At 47.4% G+C, this 23,808-nt stretch overlaps 10 long non-coding RNA genes across 13 annotated transcripts; all 10 read right to left on the bottom strand.

Annotated features, from left to right (window-relative positions):
• Positions 1 to 5: 5 nt before the first annotated feature.
• LOC134283714 (uncharacterized) lies at positions 6 to 6,555 on the bottom strand. 2 transcript variants are annotated; one of them, XR_009995544.1, is made up of 4 exons: positions 6,455 to 6,555; positions 6,247 to 6,339; positions 166 to 227; positions 6 to 63 (listed from the first exon to the last, which is right to left on the bottom strand). It is a non-coding gene; the product is annotated as an uncharacterized LOC134283714 (long non-coding RNA). The 2 variants fall into 2 exon arrangements; XR_009995545.1 differs by having other exon boundaries at positions 166 to 224.
• Positions 633 to 1,215, bottom strand: LOC134283715 (uncharacterized). The gene is made up of 3 exons (XR_009995546.1): positions 1,143 to 1,215; positions 957 to 1,032; positions 633 to 852 (listed from the first exon to the last, which is right to left on the bottom strand). It is a non-coding gene; the product is annotated as an uncharacterized LOC134283715 (long non-coding RNA).
• On the bottom strand, positions 1,654 to 2,158 carry LOC134283716 (uncharacterized). The gene is made up of 3 exons (XR_009995547.1): positions 2,065 to 2,158; positions 1,857 to 1,954; positions 1,654 to 1,705 (listed from the first exon to the last, which is right to left on the bottom strand). It is a non-coding gene; the product is annotated as an uncharacterized LOC134283716 (long non-coding RNA).
• Positions 6,556 to 7,733: 1,178 nt separating the features above from the next.
• LOC134283713 (uncharacterized) lies at positions 7,734 to 11,989 on the bottom strand. The gene is made up of 6 exons (XR_009995543.1): positions 11,932 to 11,989; positions 8,496 to 8,872; positions 8,311 to 8,386; positions 8,137 to 8,202; positions 7,929 to 8,034; positions 7,734 to 7,813 (listed from the first exon to the last, which is right to left on the bottom strand). It is a non-coding gene; the product is annotated as an uncharacterized LOC134283713 (long non-coding RNA).
• Positions 10,269 to 10,738, bottom strand: LOC134283712 (uncharacterized). Its single transcript, XR_009995542.1, has 3 exons — positions 10,639 to 10,738; positions 10,432 to 10,493; positions 10,269 to 10,331 (listed from the first exon to the last, which is right to left on the bottom strand). It is a non-coding gene; the product is annotated as an uncharacterized LOC134283712 (long non-coding RNA).
• A 1,268-nt stretch (positions 11,990 to 13,257) lies between the features above and the next one.
• On the bottom strand, positions 13,258 to 14,856 carry LOC134283711 (uncharacterized). The gene is made up of 7 exons (XR_009995541.1): positions 14,400 to 14,856; positions 14,215 to 14,290; positions 14,053 to 14,117; positions 13,848 to 13,953; positions 13,641 to 13,737; positions 13,436 to 13,494; positions 13,258 to 13,335 (listed from the first exon to the last, which is right to left on the bottom strand). It is a non-coding gene; the product is annotated as an uncharacterized LOC134283711 (long non-coding RNA).
• LOC134283710 (uncharacterized) lies at positions 14,857 to 16,941 on the bottom strand. Of its 2 annotated transcripts, none has more exons than XR_009995539.1 (8): positions 16,836 to 16,941; positions 16,629 to 16,725; positions 16,424 to 16,485; positions 15,714 to 16,323; positions 15,547 to 15,611; positions 15,342 to 15,447; positions 15,135 to 15,231; positions 14,857 to 14,991 (listed from the first exon to the last, which is right to left on the bottom strand). It is a non-coding gene; the product is annotated as an uncharacterized LOC134283710 (long non-coding RNA). The 2 variants fall into 2 exon arrangements; XR_009995540.1 differs by having other exon boundaries at positions 14,857 to 14,988.
• A 530-nt stretch (positions 16,942 to 17,471) lies between these two features.
• On the bottom strand, positions 17,472 to 18,764 carry LOC134283709 (uncharacterized). Its single transcript, XR_009995538.1, has 6 exons — positions 18,702 to 18,764; positions 18,535 to 18,599; positions 18,330 to 18,435; positions 18,123 to 18,219; positions 17,918 to 17,979; positions 17,472 to 17,817 (listed from the first exon to the last, which is right to left on the bottom strand). It is a non-coding gene; the product is annotated as an uncharacterized LOC134283709 (long non-coding RNA).
• Positions 18,765 to 19,192: 428 nt separating this feature from the next.
• LOC134283708 (uncharacterized) lies at positions 19,193 to 19,732 on the bottom strand. The gene is made up of 3 exons (XR_009995537.1): positions 19,621 to 19,732; positions 19,416 to 19,477; positions 19,193 to 19,315 (listed from the first exon to the last, which is right to left on the bottom strand). It is a non-coding gene; the product is annotated as an uncharacterized LOC134283708 (long non-coding RNA).
• A 1,391-nt stretch (positions 19,733 to 21,123) lies between these two features.
• LOC134283707 (uncharacterized) lies at positions 21,124 to 21,773 on the bottom strand. 2 transcript variants are annotated; one of them, XR_009995535.1, is made up of 3 exons: positions 21,697 to 21,773; positions 21,530 to 21,594; positions 21,124 to 21,430 (listed from the first exon to the last, which is right to left on the bottom strand). It is a non-coding gene; the product is annotated as an uncharacterized LOC134283707 (long non-coding RNA). The 2 variants fall into 2 exon arrangements; XR_009995536.1 differs by lacking the exon at positions 21,697 to 21,773 and having other exon boundaries at positions 21,124 to 21,214; positions 21,325 to 21,430; positions 21,530 to 21,639.
• Between the last annotated feature and the right edge of the window lie 2,035 nt (positions 21,774 to 23,808).

Genomic DNA, 23,808 nt, shown 5'->3' with positions numbered 1-23,808 from the left:
CGGTGGGCTGGGCTGAGGTGGGCTGGGCTGGGCTCGGGTGGGCTCTGTTGCTTGCTGCGCATCCTGTCAATTGGAAGTCAAGAGGTCAAATGCTGACATGGTCAACATCATTTGGCAAGGTAAAGATCATGAAAGGCTGCATGAGGTACAGTGCGGATATCTTACCTCCTCTTCTCTTCTTGACTGCTGTTGGAATCCTTCAGGGTCAGCATACACCTCCTCATCTGCTAACAAAGCAAAATCATGACATCAAAACAACTTCCTACAGTTAACAAAATTGCAAAGAGCAAACTTAAGATACCTTTACATGAAACACAAACACACAGTAATGAAATGTGACATACTACAAGGTGTGCACACTGCATCTTACCTGCACGTCAGGGATTGACCGCAGTGCATCACAGAACTGCTGCCTACTGGTGACGGTCTGCTCTTCTTCCACGCAACCAGACCAGTCCAACCCCGTACCTGTTAACAAAGATTTCCACAGGTCAAACCCCAACCAACACTCCCACAACAAGGAAGAAGTAAAAAAAGTCCACAGAATTCAAGGTGTACACCGATTGTGCATTCTCTTACCTTCAATGCTGGAGTTGGCTGCAGTACGTCCCTGAACTCTTTGCACTTCTTCTGGCAGGCCGCAGTCCAGAATTATTTCTGGGAATCTACAACAGCCTAACCCTGACCTGTTAACACCAAAGGTGGAGTAGACAAAAAAGTGTGCTAAGAGTCGGGAGTCAAAATGAAGAAAATTCACAGAGTGCAAGGCCTGCACAAAGTATCTTACCGTCCTTGGGTTGGCAGACTCCTCTTCAAAGGACTCGGAATAGAGGGCTGCATCACATCGCATATCTACAGTAGAAAGACAAGACATCAAGAGACATCACAGTCTTCATCAAGTGAGATGGGGAAAAGATAAATAAAGACAGTAAAATCAGGTTGGACACGAATCTTACCCTCTCTTTCATGTGCGGTCGCAGTCGATCCTTGCTCCCCAGAATGCTGCTGTACGTCTCGGTGGGATCGACGCTCCTGAAAACACAGAAAGTCAGGAGGTCAAAAAGAAAATCCCTAGCTGCTCTGATCAAGTTATAATGCAAAACAGGGATCCAGCAGTGCTACAAAAGCAGCCCGTTACTCACCGCCTTGGCCAATGTGGGCCTCTGGACAAAACTGGGCAATGGGCTCCTTCCCCTTCATCTGTGGCTGGCTGGCTGGGTGCTCCCGCGTTGTACCACGTCCGAGTGCCTGAAAATATACAACTGAGACGAGATTAGTACAAATTCAAAACAATGAAACAAAGCACAGAAATTTAATGAAATTACAACAAAATATGTTAAGGGGTAGGGGATGGTTAGTTGTGTTAGATTAAGGGAAGTGCTCAGAAGACAGAGAAGAGACAGAAGGAAAGAAATAAATTCAAAATGCTTCTCTGTTAGGCTTCCTGGTAGCGGAATTGGATCCATCTGTCTGGGTTGGGCTGGGCTCTGCTGGGCTGGGGCTGGGCTGGGCTGGGCTCGGTTGGGCTCTGTTGCTTGCTGCGCATCCTGTCAATTGGAAGTCAAGAGGTCAAATGCTGACATGGTCAACATCATTTGGTAAAGTAAAGATCATGAAAGGCTGCATGATGTACAGTGTGAATCTTACCTCCTCTTCTCTTCTTGACTGCTGTTGGGATCCTCCAGGTCAGCATACACCTCCTCATCTGCTAACAAAGCAAAATCAAGACATCAAAACAACTTCCTAGAGTTAACAAAATTTCAGCGAGTGCAAAGAGCAAAGTTAAGATATCTTTTACACACAAACACACAGTAATGAAAGTGGACACACTGCAAGATGTGCATACTGCATCTTACCTGCACGTCAGGGATTGACCGCAGTGCATCACAGAACTGCTGCCTACTGGTGACGGTCTGCTCTTCTTCCACGCAACCAGGCCAGTCCAACCCCATACCTGTTAATAAAGATGTCCATAGGTCAAACCCCAAGAAACACTCCCACAACAAAGAAGGAGTAACAAAAGTCCACAGAATAAACTGGTACACTTATTGCGCTTCCACTTACCTTCAATGCTGGAGTTGGCCGCAGTAGGTCCCTGAACTCTACGCACTTCTTCTGGCCGGCTGCAGTCCACAATTCATCTGGGAATCCACAACAGCCTAACTCTGACCTGTTAACACCAAAGGTGGAGTAGCATAAAAAGTGTGCTAAGACTAAAGAGTCAAAATGAAGAAAGTTCACAGAGTGCAAGGCCTGCACAAAGTATCTTACCGTCCCTGGGTTGGCAGACTCCTCTTCAAAGGACTGTGAACAGAGGGATGCATCACACTGCATATCTACAGTAGAAAGACAAGACATCAAGAGATCACAGTCTTCATCAAGTGAGATGAGGAAAAGTTAAATCAACACAGTAAATTCAGGTTGAACATGAATCTTACCCTCTCTTCCATATGCGGTCGCAGTCGCTCCTTGCTCCCAAGAATGCTGCTGTACGTCTCGGTGAGATCGACGCCCCTGAAAACACAGAAAAACAGGTGGTGAAAAAGATGAACCCTATCTGCTCTGATCAAGTTATAATGCAAAACAGGGATCCAGCAAGTGCTACAAAAGCAGCCCGTTACTCACCGCCTTGGCCAATGTTGGCCTGCTAGACAAAACTGGGCAATGGGCTCCTTCCTCTTCATCTGTGGCTGGCTGGCTGGCTGGGTGCTCCCGCGTTGTACCACGTCCGAGTGCCTGAAAATATACAACTGAGACGAGATTAGTAAAAATTCAAAACAATGAAACAAAGCACACAAATTCAATGAAATTACAACAAAATGAATGTTAAGGGGTAGGGGATGGTTAGTTGTGTTAGATTAGGGAAGTGCTCAGAAGACAGAGAAGAGACAGAAGGAAAGAAATAAATTCAAAATGCTTCTCTGTTAGGCTTCCTGGTAGCGGAATTGGATCCACATCTGGGTTGGGCTGGGCTTGGATGCGCTGGTGGGGCTGCAACGGGCTGGGCTGGGCTGGGATCTGGGCTCTGTTGCTTGCTGCGCATCCTGTCAATTAGAAATCAAGAGGTCAAATGCTGATAAGATCAACATCATTTGGAAAGATAAAGATCATGAAAGGCTGCAAGATGTACAGTGTGAATCTTACCTCCTCTTCTCTTTTTGACTGCTGCTGGGATCCTCTTGGGTCAGCATACATCTCCTCTTATGCTAACAAAGCAAAATCAAGACATCAAAACAATTTCCTACAGTTAACAAAATTTCAGTGAGTGCAAAGAGTAAAGTCATGATACCTTTTAACACAAACACAGAGTAAGGAAAGTGGACACACTGCAAGATGTGCTGCGTCTTACCTGCACATCAGGGATTGACCACAGTGCATCACAGAACTGCTGCCTACTGGTGACGGTCTGCTCTTCTTCCACGCAACCTGTCCAACCCCGTACCTGTTAACAAAGATGTCCACAGGTCAAACCCAATGCAACACACTCCCACAACAAGGAAGGAGTAACAAAAGTCCACAGAATTGCCAGGTGTACACCGATTGCGCATCTCTCTTACCTTCAATGCTGGGGTGGCCGCAGTACGTCCCTGAACTCTTTGCACTTCTCCTGGCAGGCTGCAGTCCACAATTCATCTGGGAATCCACACAGCCTAACCCTGACCTGTTAACATCAAATGTGGAGAAGTCAAAAAAGTGTGCTAAGACTAAAGAGTCAAAATGAAGAAAGTTCACAGTGTGCAAGTGTTGCACAAAGTATCTTACCGTCCTGGGTTGGCAGTCTCCTCTTCAAAGGGCTGGGAATGGAGGGCTGCATCACACTGCATACCTAAAGTAGAAAGACAAGACATATCAAGAGAGATCACAGTCTTCATCAAGTGAGATGAGGAAAAAAATAACCAAACACTAAATTCAGGTTGGACATGAATCTTACCCTCTCTTCCTGTGCGGTCGCAGTCGATCCTTGCTCCCAAGAATGCTGCTGTACGTCTCGGTGGGATCAACGCTCCTGAAAACACAGAAAAACAGGAGGTCAAAAAGAAAAACCCTAGCTGCTCTGATCAAGTTATAATGCAAAAGAGGGATCCAGGAAGTGCTACAAAAGCAGCCTGTTACTCACCGCATTGGCCAATGTTGGCTGCTAGACAAAGCTGGGCGATGGGCTCCTTCCTCTTCATCTGTGGCTGAGCAGCTGGCTGGCTCCTCCCGCGTTGTACCACGTCCGAGTGCCTGAAAATAGAAACTGAGAAGAGAATAGTAATCATTCAAAACAATGAAACAAAGCTCAGAAATTCAATGAAGATTAAGGGGTAGGGGATGGTTAGTTTTTTTAGATTTAGTGGAAGTGCTGAGGAGACAGAGAGGAGACAGAAAGAAGGAAATAAATTCAAAATGCTTCTCTATTAGGCTTCCTGGTCGCGGAATTGGATCCACATCTGGGTTGGGCTGGGCTTTGGTGGGCTGGGCTCTGGTGGGCTGGGCTCTGGTGGGATCTTCTTCTTGCTGCGCATCCTGTCAATTGAAAGTCAAGAGGTCAAATGCTGATATGGCCAACATCGGTTGGCAAGGAAAAGATCATGAAAGGCTTCCAGATGTACAGTGTGAATCTTACCTCCTCTTCCCTCCTTGACTGCTGTTGGGATTCGTCCAGTTCAGCGTACACCTCCTCCTCTGCTAACAAAGCAAAATCAAGACATCAAAACAACTTCCTAGAGTTATTCAAACTAAAATTACAGACTGTGCTCTTACCTGTGCAAAGAGAAGAGTTAAGGTACCTTTTAACACAAACACACAGGACTGAAAGTGCACAGAGTGCAAGATGTGCACACTGCGTCTTACCTGCAACTCAGGGATTTGGTGTCGGTCTGCTCTTCTTCCACGCAAGCTGTCCAAGCCCGTACCTGTTAACAAAGATGTCGACAGTTCAGAGCCAATGCTACACACACTCCCACCACAAGGAAGGAGTAACAAAAGTCCACAGATTGCCAGGTGAACACCGATTGCACATCTTCTTACCTTCAATGCTGGGGTGGGCCGCTGTATGTCCCTGAATTCTGTGCACATCTTCTGGCAGGCTGCGGTCCACACTTCATCTGGGAATCAACACTAGCCTAACCCACACCTGTTAACATCAAATGTGCAGAAGTCAAACAAGTGTGCTAAGACTAACCAGTGAAAACGAAGAAAGTCCACAGTGTGCGAGGTGTTGCACAAAGTATCTTACCATCCGTGGGTTTGGCGGTCTCCTCTTCAAAGGGCCGGGGATGGAGGGCTGCCTCACACTGCATACCTAAAGTAGAAAGACAAGCCACTATCAAGAGAGGTCACAGTCTTCATCAAGTGAGATGAGGAAAAAAATAACCAAACACTTAATTTAGGTTTTACCCTCTCTTCCGTGTGCGGTCGCAGTCGATCCCTGCTCCCAAGAATGCTGCTGTACGTCTCGGTGGGATCAACGCTCCTGAAAACACAGGAAAACAAGAGGTCAAATAAACACCCTAGCTGCCCTGATCAAGTTATAATGCAAAAGAGGGATCCAGGAAGTGCTACAAAAGCAGCCTGTTACTCACCGCATTGGCCAATGTTGGCTGCTAGACAAAGCTGGGCGATGGGCTCCTTCCTCTTCATCTGTGGCTGGGCGGCTGGCTGGCTCCTCCCGCGTTGTACCACGTCCGAGTGCCTGAAAATAGAAACTGAGAAGAGATTAGTAAACATTCAAAACAATGAAACAAAGCTCAGAAATTCAATGAAGATTAAGGGGTAGGGGATGGTTAGTTTTGTTAGATTTAGTGGAAGTGCTGAGGAGACAGAGAGGAGACAGAAAGAAGGAAATAAATTCAAAATGCTTCTCTATTAGGCTTCCTGGTCGCGGAATTGGATCCACATCTGGGTTGGGCTGGGCTTTGGTGGGATCTTCTTCTTGATGCACATCCTGTCAATTGAAAGTCGAGAGGTCAAATGCTGATATGGCCAACATCGGTTGGCAAGGAAAAAGATCATGAAAGACTTCCAGATGTACAGCGTGAATCTTACCTCCTCTTCCCTCCTTGACTGCTGTTGGGATTCGTCCAGTTCAGCGTACACCTCCTCCTCTGCTAACAAAGCAAAATCAAGACATCAAAACAACTTCCTAGAGTTATTCAAACTAAAATTACAGACTGTGCTCTTAACTGTGCAAAGAGAAGAGTTTAACACAAACACACAGGACTGAAAGTGCACAGAGTGCAAGATGTGCACACTGCATCTTACCTGCAACTCAGGGATTGACCGCAATGCATCGCAGAACAGCTGCCTACTGGTGTCGGCCTGCTCTTCTTCCACGCAACCTGTCCAAGCCCGTACCTGTTACCAAAGATGTCGACAGTTCAGAGCCAATGCTACACACACTCCCACCACAAGGAAGGAGTAACAAAAGTCCACAGATTGCCAGGTGAACACCGATTGCACATCTTCTTACCTTCAATGCTGGGGTGGGCCGCTGTATGTCCCTGAATTCTGTGCACTTCTTCTGGCAGGCTGCGGTCCACACTTCATCTGGAAATCAACACTAGCCTAACCCGCACCTGTTAACATCAAATGTGCAGAAGTCAAACAAGTGTGCTAAGACTAACCAGTGAAAACGAAGAAAGTCCACAGTGTGCGAGGTGTTGCACAAAGTATCTTACCATCCGTGGATTTGGCAGTCTCCTCTTCAAAGGGCTGGGAATGGAGGGCTGCCTCACACTGCACACCTAAAGTAGAAAGACAAGCCACTATCAAGAGAGGTCACAGTCTTCATCAAGTGAGATGAGGAAAAAAATAACCAAACACTTAATTCAGGTTTAGGACATGAATCTTACCCTCTCTTCCGCGTGCGGTCGCAGTAGATCCCTGCTCCCAAGAATGCTGCTGTACGTCTCGGTGGGATCAACGCTCCTGAAAACACACGAAGACAAGAGGTCAAAGAAACAACCCTAGCTGCCCTGATCAAGTTATAATGCAAAAGAGGGATCCAGGAAGTGCTATAAAATCAGCCTGTTACTCACCGCATTGGCCAATGTTGGCTGCTAGACAAGGCTGGGCGATGGGCTCCTTCCTCTTCATCTGTGGCTGGGCGGCTGGCTGGGTGCTCCCGCGTTGTACCACGTCCGAGTGCCTGAAAATAGAAACTGAGAAGAGATTAGTAAACATTCAAAACAATGAAACAAAGCTCAGAAATTCAATGAAGATTAAGGGGTAGGGGATGGTTAGTTTTGTTAGATTAAGGGGAAGTGCTGAGGAGACAGAGAGGAGACAGAGAGAAGGAAATAAATTCAAAATGCTTCTCTGTTAGGCTTCCTGGTCGCGGAATTGGATCCACATCTGGGTTGGGCTGGGCTTTGGTGGGCTGGGCTCTGGTGGGATCTTCTTCTTGATGCGCATCCTGTCAATTGAAAGTCGAGAGGTCAAATGCTGATATGGCCAACATCGGTTGGCAAGGAAAAAGATCATGAAAGACTTCCAGATGTACAGCGTGAATCTTACCTCCTCTTCCCTCCTTGACTGCTGTTGGGATTCGTCCAGTTCAGCGTACACCTCCTCCTCTGCTAACAAAGCAAAATCAAGACATCAAAACAACTTCCTAGAGTTATTCAAACTAAAATTACAGACTGTGCTCTTAACTGTGCAAAGAGAAGAGTTTAACACAAACACACAGGACTGAAAGTGCACAGAGTGCAAGATGTGCACACTGCGTCTTACCTGCAACTCAGGGATTAATTGACCGCAATGCATCGCAGAATGGCTGCCTACTGGTGTCGGTCTGCTCTTCTTCCACGCAACCTGTCCAAGCCCGTACCTGTTAACAAAGATGTCGACAGTTCAGAGCCAATGCTACACACACTCCCGCCACAAGGAAGGAGTAACAAAAGTCCACAGATTGCCAGGTGAACACCGATTGCACATCTTCTTACCTTCAATGCTGGGGTGGGCCGCTGTATGTCCCTGAATTCTGTGCACTTCTTCTGGCAGGCTGCGGTCCACACTTCATCTGGAAATCAACACTAGCCTAACCCGCACCTGTTAACATCAAATGTGCAGAAGTCAAACAAGTGTGCTAAGACTAACCAGTGACAATGAAGAAAGTCCACAGTGTGTGAGGTGTTGCACAAAGTATCTTACCTTCCTTGGGTTTGGCAGTCTCCTCTTCAAAGGGCTGGGAATGGAGGGCTGCCTCACACTGCATACCTAAAGTAGAAAGACAAGACACTATCAAGAGAGGTCACAGTCTTCATCAAGTGAGATGAGGAAAAAAATAACCAAACACTTAATTCAGGTCTAGGACATGAATCTTACCCTCTCTTCCGTGTGCGGTCGCAGTCGATCCCTGCTCCCAAGAATGCTGCTGTACGTCTCGGTGGGATCAACGCTCCTGAAAACACAGGAAAACAAGAGGTCAAATAAACACCCTAGCTGCCCTGATCAAGTTATAATGCAAAAGAGGGATCCAGGAAGTGCTACAAAAGCAGCCTGTTACTCACCGCATTGGCCAATGTTGGCTGCTAGACAAGGCTGGGCGATGGGCTCCTTCCTCTTCATCTGTGGCTGGGCGGCTGGCTGGGTGCTCCCGCGTTGTACCACGTCCGAGTGCCTGAAAATAGAAACTGAGAAGAGATTAGTAAACATTCAAATCAATGAAACAAAGTTCAGAAATTCAATGAAGATTAAGGGGTAGGGGATGGTTAGTTTTTTTAGATTTAGTGGAAGTGCTGAGGAGACAGAGAGGAGACAGAGAGAAGGAAATAAATTCAAAATGCTTCTCTGTTAGGCTTCCTGGTCGCGGAATTGGATCCACATCTGGGTTGGGCTGGGCTTTGGTGGGCTGGGCTCTGGTGGGATCTTCTTCTTGCTGCGCATCCTGTCAATTGAAAGTCAAGAGGTCAAATGCTGATATGGCCAACATCGGTTGGCAAGGAAAAGATCATGAAAGGCTTCCAGATGTACAGTGTGAATCTTACCTCCTCTTCCCTCCTTGATTGCTGTTGGGATTCGCCAGTTCAGCATACACCTCCTCTCTGCTAACAAAGCAAAATCAAGACATCAAAACAACTTCCTAGAGTTATTCAAACTAAAATTACAGACTGTGCTCTTAACTGTGCAAAGAGAAGAGTTTAACACAAACACACAGGACTGAAAGTGCACAGAGTGCAAGATGTGCACACTGCGTCTTACCTGCAACTCAGGGATTTGGTGTCGGTCTGCTCTTCTTCCACGCAAGGTGTCCAAGCCCGTACCTGTTAACAAAGATGTTGACAGTTCAGAGCCAATGCTACACACACTCCCACCACAAGGAAGGAGTAACAAAAGTCCACAGATTGCCAGGTGAACACCGATTGCACATCTTCTTACCTTCAATGCTGGGGTGGGCCGCTGTATGTCCCTGAACTCTTTGCACTTCTTCTGGCAGGCTGCGGTCCACACTTCATCTGGGAATCCACAACAGCCTAACCCTGACCTGTTAACATCAAATGTGGAGAAGTCAAAAAAGTGTGCTAAGACTAAAGAGTCAAAATGAAGAAAGTTCACAGTGTGCGAGGCGTGCACAAAGTATCTTACCGTCCCTGGGTTGGCAGACTCCTCTTCAAAGGACTGGGAATGGAGGGCTGCATCACACTGCATATCTACAAGTAGAAAGACAAGACATCAAGAGAGATCACAGTCTTCATCAAGTGAGATGAGGAAAAAATAAATCAACACACTAAATTCAGGTTGGACATGAATCTTACCCTCTCTTCCATGTGCGGTCGCAGTCGATCCTTGCTCCCAGAATGCTGCTGTACGTCTCGGTGGGATCGACGCTCCTGAAAAAACAGAAAATCAGGAGGTCAAAAGAAGAACCCTAGCTGCTCTGATCAAGTTATAATGCAAAACAGGGATACGGAAGTGCTACAAAAGCAGCCTGTAACTCACCGCCTTGGCAAATTTAGGCCGCTAGACAAAGCCGGGCAATGGGCTCCTTCCTCTTCATCTGTGGCTGGCTGGCGGCTGGCTGGCTGCTCCCGCGTTGTACCACGTCCGAGTGCCAGAAAATATACAACTGAGACGAGATTAGTAAAAATTCAAAGCAAAGAAACAAAAGCACACAAATTCAATGAAATTACAACAAAATCATGTTAAGGGGTAGGGGATGGTTAGTTTTTTTAGATTTAGTGGAAGTGCTGAGAAGACAGAGAAGAGACAGAAGGAAAGAAATAAATTCAAAATGCTTCTCTGTTAGGCTTCCTGGTAGCGGAATTGGATCCTCGGCTGGACTGGGTTGGGCTGGGCTGCGGTGGGCTGGGCTGGGCTGGGCTGGGCTCTGCTGCTTGCTGCGCATCCTGTCAATTGAAAGTCAAGAGGTCAAATGCTGATACAGTCAACATCATTTGCCAAGGTAAAGATCACGAAAGCCTGTAAGATGTACAGTGTGAATCTTACCTCCTCTTCTCTCCTTGACTGCTGTTGGGATCCTTCCCGGTCAGCATACACCTCTTCTTCTGCTAACAAAGCAATCAAGACATCAAAACAAATTCCTACAGTTAACAAAATTTCAGCGAGTGCAAAGAGCAAAGTTATGATATCTTTCAACACAAACACACAGTAATGAAAGTGGACACACTGCAAGATGTGCACACTGCATCTTACCTGCACGTCAGGGATTGACCGCAGTGCATCACAGAACTGCTGCCTACTGGTGACGGTCTGCTCTTCTTCCACGCAACCAGGCCAGTCCAACCCCGTACCTGTTAACAAAGATTGTCCACAGGTCAAACCCCAAGAACACACTCCCAAAACAAGGAAGGGGTAACAAAAGTCCACAGAATAAACCGGTGTACACCGATTGCGCATCCGCTTACCTTCAATGCTGGAGTTGGCCGCAGTACGTCCCTGAACTCTGCATGCACTTCTTCTGGCAGGCTGCAGTCCACAATCATCTGGGAATCCACAACAGCCTAACCCTGACCTGTTAACACCAAAGGTGGAGAAGTCAAAAAAGTGTGCCAAGACTAAAGACTCAAAATGAAGAAAGTTCACAGAGTGCAACGTGTGCACAAAGTATCTTACCGTCCCTGGGTTGGCAGACTCCTCTTCAAAGGACTGTGAACAGAGGGATGCATCACACTGCATATCTACAGTAGAAAGACAAGACATCAAGAGATCACAGTCTTCATCAAGTGAGATGAGGAAAAGATAAATCAACACAGTAAATTCAGGTTGGACACCAATCTTACCCTCTCTTCCATGTGCGGTCGCAGTCGATCCTTGTTCCCCAGAATGCTGCTGAACCTCTCGGTGGGATCGACGCTCCTGAAAACACAAAAAGTCAGGAGGTCAAAAGAAAAACAATAGCTGCTCTGATCAAGTTATAATGCAAAACAGGGATCCAGATGTGCTACAAAAGCAGCCCTTTACTCACCGCCTTGGCAAATGTAAGCCGCTAGACAAAGCTGGGCAATGGGCTCCTTCCTCTTCATCTGTGGCTGGCTGGCTGGCTGGGTGCTCCCGCGTTGTACCACGTCCGAGTGCCTGAAAATATACAACTGAGACGAGATTAGTAAAAATTCAAAACAATGAAACAAAGCACACAAATTCAAGGAAATTACAACAAAATCAATGTTAAGGGGTAGGGGATGGTTAGTTGTGTTAGATTAGGGAAGTGCTAGAAGACAGAGAAGAGACAGAAGGAAAGAAATAAATTCAAAATGCTTCTCTGTTAGGCTGCCTGGTAGCGGCACTTGGATCTCTGGTGGGGATGGGCTGGCTGGTGTGGGCTGCGCTGGATCCGGGCTGGGCTGCGAAGGGCTGGGCTGGGCTCTGCTGCTTGCTGCGCATCCTGTCAATTGGAAGTCAAGAGGTCAAATGCTGATATGGTCAAAATCATTTGGCAAGGTCAAGATCACAAAAGGCTGAGACAAAGATGTACAGTGTGAATCTTACCTCCTCTTCCCTTCTTGACTGCTGTTGGGATCCTCCCGGGTCAGCATACACCTCCTCTCTGCTAACAAAGCAAAATCAAGACATCAAAACAACTTCTTCCAGTTAACAAAATTTCAGCGAGTGTTAAGAGCAAAGTTATGATATCTTTCAACACAAACACACAGTAAAGAAAGTGGACACACTGCAAGATGTGCTGCATCTTACCTGCACGTCAGGGATTGACCGCAGTGCATCACAGAACTGCTGCCTACTGGTGACAGTCTGCTCTTCTTCCATGCAACCAGGTCAGTCCAACCCCGTATCTGTTAACGAAGATGTCCACAGGTCAAACCCCAAGAAACACTCCCAAAACAAGGAAAGTAACAAATTAAGTCCACAGAATAAACCGTGTACACCGCTGGCGCACCGGCGTACCTTCAACGCCGGAGTTGGCCGCAGTACGTCCCTGAACTGTGCGCACTTCCTCTGGCAGGCTGCAGTCCACTAATCATCTGGGAATACACAACAGCCAAACCCTGACCTGTTGACACCAAAGGTGGAGAAGTCAAAAAAGTGTGCCAAGACTGAAAGAGTCAAAATGAAGAAAGTTCACAGAGCGCGAGGCGTGCACAAAGTATCTTACCGTCCCTGGGTTGGCAGACTCCTCTTCAAAGGACTGTGAACAGAGGGATGCATCACACCGCATATCTACAGTAGAAAGACAAGACATCAAGAGATCACAGATATAATCAAGTGAGATGAGGAAAAGATAAATCAACACCGTAAATTCAGGTTGGACACGAATCTTACCCTCTCTTCCATGTGCGGTCGCAGTCGATCGTTGCTCCCCAGAATGCTGCTGAACCTCTCGGTGGGATCGACGCTCCTGAAAACACAGAAAATCAGGAGGTCAAAAGAAAAGCAATAGCTGCTCTGATCAAGTTATAATGCAAAACAGGGATCCAGATGTGCTACAAAAGCAGCCCTTTACTCACCGCCTTGGCAAATGTAAGCCGCTAGACAAAGCTGGGCAATGGGCTCCTTCCTCTTCATCTGTGGCTGGCTGGCTGGAGGCTGGCTGGCTGGGTGCTCCCGCGTTGTACCACGTCCGAGTGCCTGAAAATATACAACTGAGACGAGATTAGTAAAAATTCAAAACAATGAAACAAAGCACACAAATTCAAGGAAATTACAACAAAATCAATGTTAAGGGGTAGGGGATGGTTAGTTGTGTTAGATTAGGAAAGTGCTAAGAAGATAGAGAAGAGACAGAAGGAAAGAAATAAATTCAAAATGCTTCTCTGTTAGGCTGCCTGGTAGCGGCACTGGATCTCTCTGGGGGGATGGGCTGGCTGGTGTGGGCTGCGCTGGATCTGGGGCTGGGCTGCGAAGGGCTGGGCTGGGCTCTGCTGCTTGCTGCGCATCCTGTCAATTGCAAGTCAAGAGGTCAAATGCTGATACGGTCAACATCATTTGGCAAGGTCAAGGTCACAAAAGGCTGCAAGACATACACTGTGAATCTTACCTCCTCTTCTCTGCTTGACTGCTGTTGGGATCCTCCCGGGTCAGCATACATCTCCACTTCTGCTAACAAAGCAAAATCAAGACATCAAAACAACTTCTTCCAGTTAACAAAATTTCAGCGAGTGTAAAGAGCAAAGTTATGATATCTTTCATCACAAACACATTGTAAAGAAAGTGGACACACTGCAAGATGTGCTGCATCTTACCTGCACGTCAGGGATTGACCGCAGTGCATCACAGAACTGCTGCTACTGGTGACGGTCTGCTCTTCTTCCACGCAACCAGGCCAGTCCAACCCCGTACCTGTTAACAAAGATGTCCACAGGTCAAACCCTAAGAAACACTCCCAAAACAAGGAAGGGGTAACAAAATCCACAGAATAAACCGTGTACACCGATTGCGCATCGGCTTACCTTCAACGCCGGAGTTGGCCGCAGTACGTCCCTGAACTCTGCATACTTCCTCTGGCAGGCTGCAGTCCGCTAATCATCTGGGAATCCACAACAGCCAAACCCTGACCTGTTGACACCAAAGGTGAAGTCAAAAAAGTGTGCCAAGACTGAAAGAGTCAAAATGAAGAAAGTTCACAGAGCGCGAGGCGTGCACAAAGTATCTTACCGTCCCTGGGTTGGCAGACTCCTCTTCAGAGGACTGGGAACAGAGGGCTGCATCACGTCGCATATCTACAGTAGAAAGACAAGACATCAAGAGATCATTAATCAAGTGAGATGAGGAAAAGATCAATCAACACCGTAAATTCAGGGTGGACACGAATCTTACCCTCTCTTCCATGTGCGGTCGCAGTCGATCCTTGTTCCCCAGAATGCTGCTGAACCTCTCGGTGGGATCGACGCTCCTGAAAACACAAAAAATCAGGAGGTCAAAAGAAAAGCAATAGCTGCTCTGATCAAGTTATAATGCAAAACAGGGATCCAGATGTGCTACAAAAGCAGCCCTTTACTCACCGCCTTGGCAAATGTAAGCCGCTAGACAAAGCTGGGCAATGGGCTCCTTCCTCTTCATCTGTGGCTGGCTGGCTGGAGGCTGGCTGAGTGCTCCCGCGTTGTACCACGTCCGAGTGCCTGAAAATATACAACTGAGACGAGATTAGTAAAAATTCAAAACAATGAAACAAAGCACACAAATTCAAGGAAATTACAACAAAATCAATGTTAAGGGGTAGGGGATGGTTAGTTGTGTTAGATTAGGAAAGTGCTAAGAAGATAGAGAAGAGACAGAAGGAAAGAAATAAATTCAAAATGCTTCTCTGTTAGGCTGCCTGGTCGCGGCACTGGATCTCCTGGTGGGATGGGCTGGCTGGTGTGGGCTGCGCTGGATCCGGGGCTGGGCTGCGAAGGGCTGGGCTGGGCTGGGCTCTGCTGCTTGCTGCGCATCCTGTCAATTGCAAGTCAAGAGGTCAAATGCTGATACGGTCAAGATCATTTGGCAAGGTCAAGGTCACAAAAGGCTGCAAGATATACACTGTGAATCTTACCTCCTCTTCTCTGCTTGACTGCTGTTGGGATCCTCCCGGGTCAGCATACATCTCCACTTCTGCTAACAAAGCAAAATCAAGACATCAAAACAACTTCTTCCAGTTAACAAAATTTCAGCGAGTGTAAAGAGCAAAGTTATGATATCTTTCATCACAAACACATTGTAAAGATAGTGGACACACTGCAAGATGTGCTGCATCTTACCTGCACGTCAGGGATTGACCGCAGTGCATCACAGAACTGCTGCTACTGGTGACGGTCTGCTCTTCTTCCACGCAACCAGGCCAGTCCAACCCCGTACCTGTTAACAAAGATGTCCACAGGTCAAACCCTAAGAAACACTCCCAAAACAAGGAAGGGGTAACAAAATCCACAGAATAAACCGTGTACACCGATTGCGCATCGGCTTACCTTCAACGCCGGAGTTGGCCGCAGTACGTCCCTGAACTCTGCATACTTCCTCTGGCAGGCTGCAGTCCGCTAATCATCTGGGAAACCACAACAGCCAAACCCTGACCTGTTGACACCAAAGGTGAAGTCAAAAAAGTGTGCCAAGACTGAAAGAGTCAAAATGAAGAAAGTTCACAGAGCGCGAGGCGTGCACAAAGTATCTTACCGTCCCTGGGTTGGCAGACTCCTCTTCAAAGGACTGGGAACAGAGGGCTGCATCACATCGCATATCTACAGTAGAAAGACAAGACATCAAGAGATCACAGATTTAATCAAGTGAGATGAGGAAAAGATCAATCAACACCGTAAATTCAGGGTGGACACGAATCTTACCCTCTCTTCCATGTGCGGTCGCAGTCGATCCTTGTTCCCCAGAATGCTGCTGAACCTCTCGGTGGGATCGACGCTCCTGAAAACACAAAAAATCAGGAGGTCAAAAGAAAAGCAATAGCTGCTCTGATCAAGTTATAATGCAAAACAGGGATCCAGATGTGCTACAAAAGCAGCCCTTTACTCACCGCCTTGGCAAATGTAAGCCGCTAGACAAAGCTGGGCAATGGGCTCCTTCCTCTTCATCTGTGGCTGGCTGGCTGGAGGCTGGCTGAGTGCTCCCGCGTTGTACCACGTCCGAGTGCCTGAAAATATACAACTGAGACGAGATTAGTAAAAATTCAAAACAATGAAACAAAGCACACAAATTCAAGGAAATTACAACAAAATCAATGTTAAGGGGTAGGGGATGGTTAGTTGTGTTAGATTAGGAAAGTGCTAAGAAGATAGAGAAGAGACAGAAGGAAAGAAATAAATTCAAAATGCTTCTCTGTTAGGCTGCCTGGTCGCGGCACTGGATCTCCTGGTGGGATGGGCTGGCTGGTGTGGGCTGCGCTGGATCCGGGGCTGGGCTGCGAAGGGCTGGGCTGGGCTCTGCTGCTTGCTGCGCATCCTGTCAATTGCAAGTCAAGAGGTCAAATGCTGATACGGTCAACATCATTTGGCAAGGTCAAGATCACAAAAGGCGGCCAGATATACACAGTGAATCTTACCTCCTCTTCCCTGCTTGACTGCTGTTGGGATCCTCCCGGGTCAGCATACATCTCCTCTTCTGCTAACAAAGCAAAATCAAGACATCAAAACAACTTCTTACAGTTAACAAAATTTCAGCGAGTGTAAAGAGCAAAGTTATGATATCTTTCATCACAAACACATTGTAAAGATAGTGGACACACTGCAAGATGTGCTGCATCTTACCTGCACGTCAGGGATTGACCGCAGTGCATCACAGAACTGCTGCTACTGGTGACGGTCTGCTCTTCTTCCACGCAACCAGGCCAGTCCAACCCCGTACCTGTTAACAAAGATGTCCACAGGTCAAACCCTAAGAAACACTCCCAAAACAAGGAAGGGGTAACAAAATCCACAGAATAAACCGTGTACACCGATTGCGCATCGGCTTACCTTCAACGCCGGAGTTGGCCGCAGTACGTCCCTGAACTCTGCATACTTCCTCTGGCAGGCTGCAGTCCGATAATCATCTGGGAATCCACAACAGCCAAACCCTGACCTGTTGACACCAAAGGTGAAGTCAAAAAAGTGTGCCAAGACTGAAAGAGTCAAAATGAAGAAAGTTCACAGAGCGCGAGGCGTGCACAAAGTATCTTACCGTCCCTGGGTTGGCAGACTCCTCTTCAAAGGACTGGGAACAGAGGGCTGCATCACATCGCATATCTACAGTAGAAAGACAAGACATCAAGAGATCACAGATTTAATCAAGTGAGATGAGGAAAAGATCAATCAACACCGTAAATTCAGGGTGGACACGAATCTTACCCTCTCTTCCATGTGCGGTCGCAGTCGATCCTTGTTCCCCAGAATGCTGCTGAACCTCTCGGTGGGATCGACGCTCCTGAAAACACAAAAAATCAGGAGGTCAAAAGAAAAGCAATAGCTGCTCTGATCAAGTTATAATGCAAAACAGGGATCCAGATGTGCTACAAAAGCAGCCCTTTACTCACCGCCTTGGCAAATGTAAGCCGCTAGACAAAGCTGGGCAATGGGCTCCTTCCTCTTCATCTGTGGCTGGCTGGCTGGAGGCTGGCTGAGTACTCTCGCGTTGTACCACGTCCGAGTGCCTGAAAATATACAACTGAGACGAGATTAGTAAAAATTCAAAACAATGAAACAAAGCACACAAATTCAAGGAAATTACAACAAAATCAATGTTAAGGGGTAGGGGATGGTTAGTTGTGTTAGATTAGGAAAGTGCTAAGAAGATAGAGAAGAGACAGAAGGAAAGAAATAAATTCAAAATGCTTCTCTGTTAGGCTGCCTGGTCGCGGCACTGGATCTCCTGGTGGGATGGGCTGGCTGGTGTGGGCTGCGCTGGATCCGGGGCTGGGCTGCGAAGGGCTGGGCTGGGCTCTGCTGCTTGCTGCGCATCCTGTCAATTGCAAGTCAAGAGGTCAAATGCTGATACGGTCAACATCATTTGGCAAGGTCAAGATCACAAAAGGCGGCCAGATATACACAGTGAATCTTACCTCCTCTTCCCTGCTTGACTGCTGTTGGGATCCTCCCGGGTCAGCATACATCTCCTCCTCTGCTAACAAAGCAAAATCAAGACATCAAAACAACTTCTTCCAGTTAACAAAATTTCAGCGAGTGTAAAGAGCAAAGTTATGATATCTTTCATCACAAACACATTGTAAAGAAAGTGGACACACTGCAAGATGTGCTGCATCTTACCTGCACGTCAGGGATTGACCGCAGTGCATCACAGAACTGCTGCTACTGGTGACGGTCTGCTCTTCTTCCACGCAACCAGGCCAGTCCAACCCCGTACCTGTTAACAAAGATGTCCACAGGTCAAACCCTAAGAAACACTCCCAAAACAAGGAAGGGGTAACAAAATCCACAGAATAAACCGTGTACACCGATTGCGCATCGGCTTACCTTCAACGCCGGAGTTGGCCGCAGTACGTCCCTGAACTCTGCATACTTCCTCTGGCAGGCTGCAGTCCGCTAATCATCTGGGAATCCACAACAGCCAAACCCTGACCTGTTGACACCAAAGGTGAAGTCAAAAAAGTGTGCCAAGACTGAAAGAGTCAAAATGAAGAAAGTTCACAGAGCGCGAGGCGTGCACAAAGTATCTTACCGTCCCTGGGTTGGCAGACTCCTCTTCAAAGGACTGGGAACAGAGGGCTGCATCACATCGCATATCTACAGTGGAAAGACAAGTCCTCAAGAGATCACAGATTTAATCAAGTGAGATGAGGAAAAGATAAATCAACACCGTAAATTCAGGTTGGACACGAATCTTACCCTCTCTTCCATGTGCGGTCGCAGTCGATCCTTGTTCCCCAGAATGCTGCTGAACCTCTCGGTGGGATCGACGCTCCTGAAAACACAAAAAATCAGGAGGTCAAAAGAAAAGCAATAGCTGCTCTGATCAAGTTATAATGCAAAACAGGGATCCAGATGTTCTACAAAAGCAGCCCTTTACTCACCGCCTTGGCAAATGTAAGCCGCTAGACAAAGCTGGGCAATGGGCTCCTTCCTCTTCATCTGTGGCTGGCTGGCTGGAGGCTGGCTGGCTGGGTGCTCCCGCGTTGTACCACGTCCGAGTGCCTGAAAATATACAACTGAGACGAGATTAGTAAAAATTCAAAACAATGAAACAAAGCACACAAATTCAAGGAAATTACAACAAAATCAATGTTAAGGGGTAGGGGATGGTTAGTTGTGTTAGATTAGGAAAGTGCTAAGAAGATAGAGAAGAGACAGAAGGAAAGAAATAAATTCAAAAAGCTTCTCTGTTAGGCTGCCTGGTCGCGGCACTGGATCTCCTGGTGGGATGGGCTGGCTGGTGTGGGCTGCGCTGGATCCGGGGCTGGGCTGCGAAGGGCTGGGCTGGGCTCTGCTGCTTGCTGCGCATCCTGTCAATTGCAAGTCAAGAGGTCAAATGCTGATACGGTCAACATCATTTGGCAAGGTCAAGATCACAAAAGGCTGCAAGATATACACAGTGAATCTTACCTCCTCTTCCCTGCTTGACTGCTGTTGGGATCCTCCCGGGTCAGCATACATCTCCACTTCTGCTAACAAAGCAAAATCAAGACATCAAAACAACTTCTTCCAGTTAACAAAATTTCAGCGAGTGTTAAGAGCAAAGTTATGATATCTTTCAACACAAACACATTGTAAAGAAAGTGGACACACTGCAAGATGTGCTGCATCTTACCTGCACGTCAGGGATTGACCGCAGTGCATCACAGAACTGCTGCTACTGGTGACGGTCTGCTCTTCTTCCACGCAACCAGGCCAGTCCAACCCCGTACCTGTTAACAAAGATGTCCACAGGTCAAACCCTAAGAAACACTCCCAAAACAAGGAAGGGGTAACAAAATCCACAGAATAAACCGTGTACACCGATTGCGCATCGGCTTACCTTCAACGCCGGAGTTGGCCGCAGTACGTCCCTGAACTCTGCACTTCCTCTGGCAGGCTGCAGTCCGCTAATCATCTGGGAAACCACAACAGCCAAACCCTGACCTGTTGACACCAAAGGTGAAGTCAAAAAAGTGTGCCAAGACTGAAAGAGTCAAAATGAAGAAAGTTCACAGAGCGCGAGGCGTGCACAAAGTATCTTACCGTCCCTGGGTTGGCAGACTCCTCTTCAAAGGACTGGGAACAGAGGGCTGCATCACATCGCATATCTACAGTGGAAAGACAAGTCCTCAAGAGATCACAGATTTAATCAAGTGAGATGAGGAAAAGATAAATCAACACCGTAAATTCAGGTTGGACACGAATCTTACCCTCTCTTCCATGTGCGGTCGCAGTCGATCGTTGCTCCCCAGAATGCTGCTGAACCTCTCGGTGGGATCGACGCTCCTGAAAACACAGAAAATCAGGAGGTCAAAAGAAAAGCAATAGCTGCTCTGATCAAGTTATAATGCAAAACAGGGATCCAGATGTGCTACAAAAGCAGCCCTTTACTCACCGCCTTGGCAAATGTAAGCCGCTAGACAAAGCTGGGCAATGGGCTCCTTCCTCTTCATCTGTGGCTGGCTGGCTGGAGGCTGGCTGGCTGGGTGCCCCCGCGTTGTACCACGTCCGAGTGACTGAAAATATACAACTGAGACGAGATTAGTAAAAATTCAAAACAATGAAACAAAGCACACAAATTCAAGGAAATTACAACAAAATCAATGTTAAGGGGTAGGGGATGGTTAGTTGTGTTAGATTAGGAAAGTGCTAAGAAGATAGAGAAGAGACAGAAGGAAAGAAATAAATTCAAAATGCTTCTCTGTTAGGCTGCCTGGTAGCGGCACTGGATCTCTCTGGTGGGATGGGCTGGCTGGTGTGGGCTGCGCTGGATCCGGGGCTGGGCTGCGAAGGGCTGGGCTGGGCTCTGCTGCTTGCTGCGCATCCTGTCAATTGCAAGTCAAGAGGTCAAATGCTGATACGGTCAACATCATTTGGCAAGGTCAAGGTCACAAAAGGCTGCAAGACATACACTGTGAATCTTACCTCCTCTTCTCTGCTTGACTGCTGTTGGGATCCTCCCGGGTCAGCGTACATCTCCACTTCTGCTAACAAAGCAAAATCAAGACATCAAAACAACTTCTTCCAGTTAACAAAATTTCAGCGAGTGTAAAGAGCAAAGTTATGATATCTTTCAACACAAACACATTGTAAAGAAAGTGGACACACTGCAAGATGTGCTGCATCTTACCTGCACGTCAGGGATTGACCGCAGTGCATCACAGAACTGCTGCTACTGGTGACGGTCTGCTCTTCTTCCACGCAACCAGGCCAGTCCAACCCCGTACCTGTTAACAAAGATGTCCACAGGTCAAACCCTAAGAAACACTCCCAAAACAAGGAAGGGGTAACAAAATCCACAGAATAAACCGTGTACACCGATTGCGCATCGGCTTACCTTCAACGCCGGAGTTGGCCGCAGTACGTCCCTGAACTCTGCATACTTTCTCTGGCAGGCTGCAGTCCGCTAATCATCTGGGAAACCACAACAGCCAAACCCTGACCTGTTGACACCAAAGGTGAAGTCAAAAAAGTGTGCCAAGACTGAAAGAGTCAAAATGAAGAAAGTTCACAGAGCGCGAGGCGTGCACAAAGTATCTTACCGTCCCTGGGTTGGCAGACTCCTCTTCAAAGGACTGGGAACAGAGGGCTGCATCACATCGCATATCTACAGTAGAAAGACAAGACATCAAGAGATCACAGATTTAATCAAGTGAGATGAGGAAAAGATAAATCAACACCTTAAATTCAGGTTGGACACCCATCTTACCCTCTCTTCCATGTGCGGTCGCAGTCGATCGTTGCTCCCCAGAATGCTGCTGAACCTCTCGGTGGGATCGACGCTCCTGAAAACACAGAAAATCAGGAGGTCAAAAGAAAAGCAATAGCTGCTCTGATCAAGTTATAATGCAAAACAGGGATCCAGATGTGCTACAAAAGCAGCCCTTTACTCACCGCCTTGGCAAATGTAAGCCGCTAGACAAAGCTGGGCAATGGGCTCCTTCCTCTTCATCTGTGGCTGGCTGGCTGGAGGCTGGCTGGCTGGGTGCTCCCGCGTTGTACCACGTCCGAGTGCCTGAAAATATACAACTGAGACGAGATTAGTAAAAATTCAAAACAATGAAACAAAGCACACAAATTCAAGGAAATTACAACAAAATCAATGTTAAGGGGTAGGGGATGGTTAGTTGTGTTAGATTAGGAAAGTGCTAAGAAGATAGAGAAGAGACAGAAGGAAAGAAATAAATTCAAAAAGCTTCTCTGTTAGGCTGCCTGGTCGCGGCACTGGATCTCCTGGTGGGATGGGCTGGCTGGTGTGGGCTGCGCTGGATCTGGGCTGCGAAGGGCTGGGCTGGGCTCTGCTGCTTGCTGCGCATCCTGTCAATTGCAAGTCAAGAGGTCAAATGCTGATACGGTCAACATCATTTGGCAAGGTCAAGATCACAAAAGGCGGCCAGATATACACAGTGAATCTTACCTCCTCTTCCCTGCTTGACTGCTGTTGGGATCCTCCCGGGTCAGCATACATCTCCTCCTCTGCTAACAAAGCAAAATCAAGACATCAAAACAACTTCTTACAGTTAACAACATTTCAGCAAGTGTAAAGAGCAAAGTTATGATATCTTTCATCACAAACACATTGTAAAGATAGTGGACACACTGCAAGATGTGCTGCATCTTACCTGCACGTCAGGGATTGACCGCAGTGCATCACAGAACTGCTGCTACTGGTGACGGTCTGCTCTTCTTCCACGCAACCAGGCCAGTCCAACCCCGTACCTGTTAACAAAGATGTCCACAGGTCAAACCCTAAGAAACACTCCCAAAACAAGGAAGGGGTAACAAAATCCACAGAATAAACCGTGTACACCGATTGCGCATCGGCTTACCTTCAACGCCGGAGTTGGCCGCAGTACGTCCCTGAACTCTGCATACTTCCTCTGGCAGGCTGCAGTCCGATAATCATCTGGGAATCCACAACAGCCAAACCCTGACCTGTCGACACCAAAGGTGGAGAAGTCAAAAAAAGTGTGCCAAGACTGAAAGAGTCAAAATGAAGAAAGTTCACAGAGCGCGAGGCGTGCACAAAGTATCTTACCGTCCCTGGGTTGGCAGACTCCTCTTCAAAGGACTGGGAACAGAGGGCTGCATCACATCGCATATCTACAGTAGAAAGACAAGACATCAAGAGATCACAGATTTAATCAAGTGAGATGAGGAAAAGATCAATCAACACCGTAAATTCAGGGTGGACACGAATCTTACCCTCTCTTCCATGTGCGGTCGCAGTCGATCCTTGTTCCCCAGAATGCTGCTGAACCTCTCGGTGGGATCGACGCTCCTGAAAACACAAAAAATCAGGAGGTCAAAAGAAAAGCAATAGCTGCTCTGATCAAGTTATAATGCAAAACAGGGATCCAGATGTGCTACAAAAGCAGCCCTTTACTCACCGCCTTGGCAAATGTAAGCCGCTAGACAAAGCTGGGCAATGGGCTCCTTCCTCTTCATCTGTGGCTGGCTGGCTGGAGGCTGGCTGAGTGCTCCCGCGTTGTACCACGTCCGAGTGCCTGAAAATATACAACTGAGACGAGATTAGTAAAAATTCAAAACAATGAAACAAAGCACACAAATTCAAGGAAATTACAACAAAATCAATGTTAAGGGGTAGGGGATGGTTAGTTGTGTTAGATTAGGAAAGTGCTAAGAAGATAGAGAAGAGAGAGAAGGAAAGAAATAAATTCAAAATGCTTCTCTGTTAGGCTGCCTGGTCGCGGCACTGGATCTCCTGGTGGGATGGGCTGGCTGGTGTGGGCTGCGCTGGATCCGGGGCTGGGCTGCGAAGGGCTGGGCTGGGCTCTGCTGCTTGCTGCGCATCCTGTCA

The sequence above is a fragment of the Saccostrea cucullata genome, unplaced genomic scaffold (genome assembly GCF_032062105.1).
Source record: "Saccostrea cucullata isolate Sc308-1 unplaced genomic scaffold, CSIRO_AGI_Scuc_v1 ctg3814, whole genome shotgun sequence".
NCBI lineage: Eukaryota > Metazoa > Mollusca > Bivalvia > Ostreida > Ostreidae > Saccostrea > Saccostrea cuccullata.
The sequence above is the reverse complement of the archived record's forward strand: the minus strand, read 5'-3'. Positions and strand labels throughout refer to the sequence as shown.